This window comes from Pinus tabuliformis, chromosome X (assembly GCF_031772625.1).
Source record: "Pinus tabuliformis cultivar Carrire ecotype Pingquan chromosome X, CPIR1, whole genome shotgun sequence".
In the NCBI taxonomy this organism is placed as follows: domain Eukaryota; kingdom Viridiplantae; phylum Streptophyta; class Pinopsida; order Pinales; family Pinaceae; genus Pinus; species Pinus tabuliformis.
The window spans coordinates 501,222,530-501,228,195 of record NC_142308.1 but is presented as its reverse complement, the minus strand read 5'-3'; the positions used below and the strand labels follow the sequence as shown (position 1 = coordinate 501,228,195).

The window sequence follows — 5,666 nt, the reverse complement described above, 5'->3', positions numbered from 1 at the left end:
GGACTAGCTCTGATCCCACTGTTGGGTATTTTTAAACGGGAAAATACCAAAACCAAACACACAGACACCACAGAGCCAATGCTCTGTTTCCACTGTTCCAGGACCTTTTGCACATGGAAGCCTTTTAATAAAAATTGACTGAACACAGTATTACACAGCCATAAAAAAACATTTCTATTGATTAAAATATAAAGCCTCAAACAACATTCATCCTCTTTGCTGAGAGGGATTTACCAAAACTTACATTCACCCATCAAAACTCTGTTTTCACCTGAGAAATTACTGTGTTGGGTTTACTGCAGTAAAACCCATTTTTACATTTGCTGGTGTAAAACTATTTTACACATACTGCTGTAAATTTATTTTACACATACAGTAAACTTTTCATTACATTCACAATCTCAAAAAATACCTGAACACTCTTTTCTCCTGCATTTCAATGCATACCCAATACATTAAAAAAGATCCATGCATTGCTGTGCAATATCTTCCCCTGCTTCACATGTTGGTCTTCATTCTGAGCACTCCCTGCTCTTTCGCTGCTGCGCGTTACACCACTCTCATGTGCAACAATAACTTTACGCTATATCCCTCATGCACTGCTGTGCACTCTCTCTTTTTTTTAAAAACGCTCCCCCAGCTCTCATAAAAAATGCTCAACTCAAATTACAACCCACGAGCACTATTTTAATCATTCCATGTGTTAATAAAAAATAACACAACCACACACCCTTTTTTATTCGATATGTTTTGTTATTTCATAATGGTCAACGCTTCTTTAAGAAATATGACACATATGATATGTGTGCCCATACCATCGTGCATATATATATAAAAATCATTAACATGCCCATAACCATTTAAAAGGGCCTCCACCAAACAAATACGAACAGCATTAAAAACCATAAGTTCATCCATCCGGCGGTCAACACAAAAGTCGTTTACTCCACGCAAAATTAAATTGACGCAGGCCCGTGCACCTTCAAGGATCGACGGCTGACAACACGCAACCAGATCGGACGGCGGAGGTTGATATCGGAAGGCCTTACCTGTCTGAGCGATAGCTCCCGAGAAAATGACGTCGGCTGATGTCAGGTGTGTGACACGCGTCTGCACCAAATCCCATCGGAGCCGCATATACGGAAACAGCTTTTCGCTGGTAGGCGGTCCGAGAAAGTTAAGCAGGTTTCCGGTTTTGCTTTGGCGGTTTTGGGTGAGTTACGCACGGAGTTGAAATTAGATTTCAACAACATATATATTCCTACCGGGAAGAATGAGAAAACATGGGATATTAGTAAAAGAATTTGAAAAACACTAAATTCTATAATTAAATGTAGATTGGAGCGGGGCACAACCAGAAGACCTCATTATAGCTACGACAATGACATGTAGAATCATATCATAAGCAACAACTTCCAAACAATCCGTTAATCAGACAGTCTTCTTTCTTGCTATAAAACTTAAAATAGTAGGGACAAATAAGGAAAAACATTATGTTCAATTATATTTGCATGTAGAATTTGAAAGATGTAAATGGATGTTATAGAGGGTGGTCAGGAGAGTTTAATAATAACTTCTTCGCCGGAATTTTAATCCTAAATAAGATACGATACATTGCCGTCTTCTTCTAAGGAGTGGCACCCTTTTTTAAATGTAGAATTTGAAAGAAGAGTCAGCGGTCTTGAATGGCATGAACCAAATCCGATCTCAAGCCTAGAATGCCCTAAGTTCGGTAGCTATGGAGCAAATAACAGCTGATGTAAAATCACGACGATCTCTCAAATGACAACGAATTAATTAATTTTGGGTTTTTATTGCTATACAACTTGCAATGGAAATATGTTTAATTAATCATATTTGTACGTAGAATTTGAAGGAAGAGTCGGCGACCTTGAATGGTAAGAACCAAATATCTTTTGTAGCCTAGAACGCCGTATGTTTAGTAAAGCTGGTGCAAGTAACAGCTGATGTAAAATGGCATGCTCTCAGATAACACAAAATTAATTAATTACACAGTAAGGCGTTTCTTCCGGGAAGAATTCCCCTATGTGCCCCCATATCTTATTTCACACCATTGATCTGATTTGTTAGACGATTAAAAATAATTGTGCCTTTGGATCATTATAAGCCGCGGACACCGTGGAGAACACTTAGTTGGAAGTTAGTTAGGAAGTTCGTTACGGTAAACACTGAACTGGAAGTGTTTTGGAACTTGGTTAGTGAGATCTTCGTCGCCTCCTCCGAGAGCTTCTTCATCAAATCCTTCTCGGTCTCCCACTTCTTCTTCTACTCCGTCGCCATCTTCAAGTAGAGTTGCACTGTCTCCACCGAAATCCAGATCACATGTTTCTGTTCCCATGCCATTTCTGACTACCAATAACACGAATGGGCCTCCATCGGCTTTTGGATCGTCTGCTCTTATCCCCAAGCCTCAGGGGAATGCTTATATTGGCGCGTATGAATCCCTCGTGATTTTGTATTTCCTCAGTTTCTTGGCTGATTGTTCCATTATGTTAAATTAGGAGTTATCCTCTTCTCTGTAGTGGATGTTGCAGAGTCTGTACAATAAGGGGCAAGAAAATTCATTGTAATAAGCAACCCTCCAAATTCAAGGCTCGCTGGAGTGAAGGCATATAATGGTGGGTGTAGGGGAACTGCAAATCGACTGGCAGTGGCATTTAATGATGGTCTCAGGCTGCTCGTCAATCAGCTGAATAAAAAATTAGACGGAGCAACGATCCTGCTTGCTAACGCTTATGATTTCGTATTAAATTTAATTCAACACGGCAAATCCTATGGTAAAATTTAGAGATATTTGAAAAACCAGTGCAAATTTCAAAAACATTATAGGCGTGGATTGGCTTGTGAATTGACTAAATGCAATATGGGACGTGGCTTTGATTGCAGGTTTTAAAAACACGACGTCTGCGTGCTGTGGAGCGGGGCCATTTAACACGGCTGTGTCTTGTGGGTTGGAGATTCCAAAGAAGGAGCGTGGAGAATACAGAGCTTTTCTTTGCAAACGTCCAGAGAAATACGTGTTTTGGGATGGAACCCATCCCACTGAGAAAATCTATGGGATGGTTTCTCGCCAGATTTGGCAAGGGAATACATCCTTCATCACACCTTTCAATCTCAAAAGACTGCTGCACAAACATTGAGGAGAGATCATTATTTTCGTTGACTTTGTAATTGGGTAATTGTGGTAGAGCATTTTAGATTGGTCAAACATAATTGTTCACTTCAATTTTTTTGGTGGCCCAGTTGACCCGTGGGCAAACATAATTGTTAATTACTTCATTTTTTATTTTGGTAGTCCAGTTGACTGGTGGGCAAGCATAATCGTTGGCTTCTTATACTTTTCTATTTTTTTAACATCCATACATACGGCCATAGCTGACATCATGATTGTTACTGTTTTTTGGTGGTTACCCAGACGATTAATCTTACCAGAAAGCGTAACAGATATTATGGAAATTTTGATATTTTATAAAATGGATCGTAAAAGTTCAAAAATTAAAATAAAATAATTATTAAATAACTATTGAATTTCTCTTTACCCAGCGAGACTGGTACAAAACATTGAGCAAGCTTCTTTTAATTTTCATTAAATAATCAAAGAATTGAATTACATATTCAACAGGTTTCTAACCCCTAAAAGTTGTATGTATAGAAACATTATATTCAATTATTTATTTTGAACTTTTTAATTAAATTATACCGAAAAGTAAAAATATCAATGATTAATAATAATAAATATTTCTTCTAAATTTCTTTATAAACATTAATATTAATAATTAAAAACAATAATAGTATTTATTTTTCCATAATTAATAATATAATTATTAATAAAAATAAAAATTGAAATATTAATAAACATGTTTATGTATATGAACTACACGGTGTTTTATATTTAGGAAGTTAACTGTTTGACCCTTTTTTAAATTAATAACACGTCAATTATATTAATATATTTCAAAAAAATTAACACTATTAATATATACATGTCAGTGTGTATTAACTACATTAATTAATATAATTATACTAGTGTAATTGTATTCCATATTTAAAAAGTTAATTGTATCATTAGAGAAATCATACATCAAACCTTTTCTATTAAAGCAAATACATATAGGAGTAGTCTACCCAGGCGGAGGAATGGTCCGGTTTCCATCGCCGCTCAAAAAAACCTCCGGCTCCGCGGCAATTCCTCCGTCCAACTCCGCCACCCTTCGCATTTAATGACGTCTGACAAGAGTTCCATCGTCGTCTTGCTGCCATTCACACCTCAATTCGAATTTGGGAATTAACTGCAGAGTGCATTCGATCCGGCACTCCCCTGCAGCTCATCAGGTCACCAGAACAAGCGAAACCGGAAGGGCAAGAACAGGTTTGAGGTTGCCTGTGGAATCTCATTAATTCATGCAACCATCATTTGCATTCTCTCTACTCACGACATGCGCAATAACCCATGGAACCTTGATGCACCCAACACAGATTTAGAGAAAAAAATCATGGAGTTCAGCACTGCATATTTCGTTGTGGACTTGCTCCACTATTTGCTTGCCAACCCATCTGATCACCTCTTTATATTTCACCATATTGCAACTTCCTTCTACCTAGTAACTTGCAGGTACTATGCAGGCCATGGAGGGTTCTCGGCCATCTCTCTGATAGTTGCAGGGGAATCGACGACTCCATTACATAATGTGTGGACTATTTCTCCTATGGCTAAAACAGAGTTTTCCTTGGCCAACATGATCTATAGTTCTGATTCTCCATTTTTCACTGTGTATTTTACCGTGGTGAGGTGCATTGTTGGGCCTTGGTTGGCATGGAAGTTGGCCTCCTTCTACTTAGCTGGTAAGGTAGATGCCGTTATTCCTTACTGGATGGCTAGTTCATGGATGGTTACTGTTATTCTGGCTCTTTTCGGGAGCACCATCTAGGTTTACAAGCTCTGGACAGGTTTGATCCGTTTCTATGCAAAGAGAGGGTCTCCGAAGGGCAAGCTTGGAGCCCAAAAAGAAGAGTAAGCATAGTGGAGCTTGATCCAACTGTTATAACTACAATGCTTTTAGTTGAATTAACTAATTTTCCTGTATTTTTCTTTGTGTAGGTGTAGTATTTTAACCGTTCAAATTGATAATAATAGTTTGCTTCCAGGCCCATTTGTAAAGTATTGTACTTCAGTAAACAAACTCTAGAAACAAAAGCCATGGTGCTATTTAGTAGAAATTTTTAAGATTTTGGTGTTGTGTATTTTTTAAATTCTTGCGCAATCCTCAGAATTGGGGAAATTTTTTTCATTATCTTTAAAAGCTTGATAGGAAGATTACTAAAAATGATGCAAAAACCATCATTACATTGAATTAACATCCCCAGGTTTCCCCACTATCGACGTATGCCAGCGCAAGTGCACCAGATCTACATTGTACATTAGCTTTACATGAAATTATTAAAGCAATCAAATGATATGAAAATTGATTGGCTATATAATTGGGAATTGAAAATCCACCAATTATAGGTACCCTTTGTCTGGACAGATCTTCAAAAATTTTGGAAACATTTTGGTACATAGGAGGTGAGAAGTTCTTTAAGCACTCATAGAGTTGCACATAAAGTGGGGGAGTTGGAGTGAGTAGAATATTGGTCCTACAACCAAT

The 5,666-nt window shown here is 37.7% G+C and overlaps 1 pseudogene; it reads left to right on the top strand.

Moving 5' to 3' along the window:
- Positions 1-2,357: 2,357 nt before the first annotated feature.
- On the top strand, positions 2,358-5,036 carry LOC149140879 (TLC domain-containing protein At5g14285-like; annotated as a pseudogene).
- The last annotated feature ends 630 nt before the right edge of the window (positions 5,037-5,666 follow it).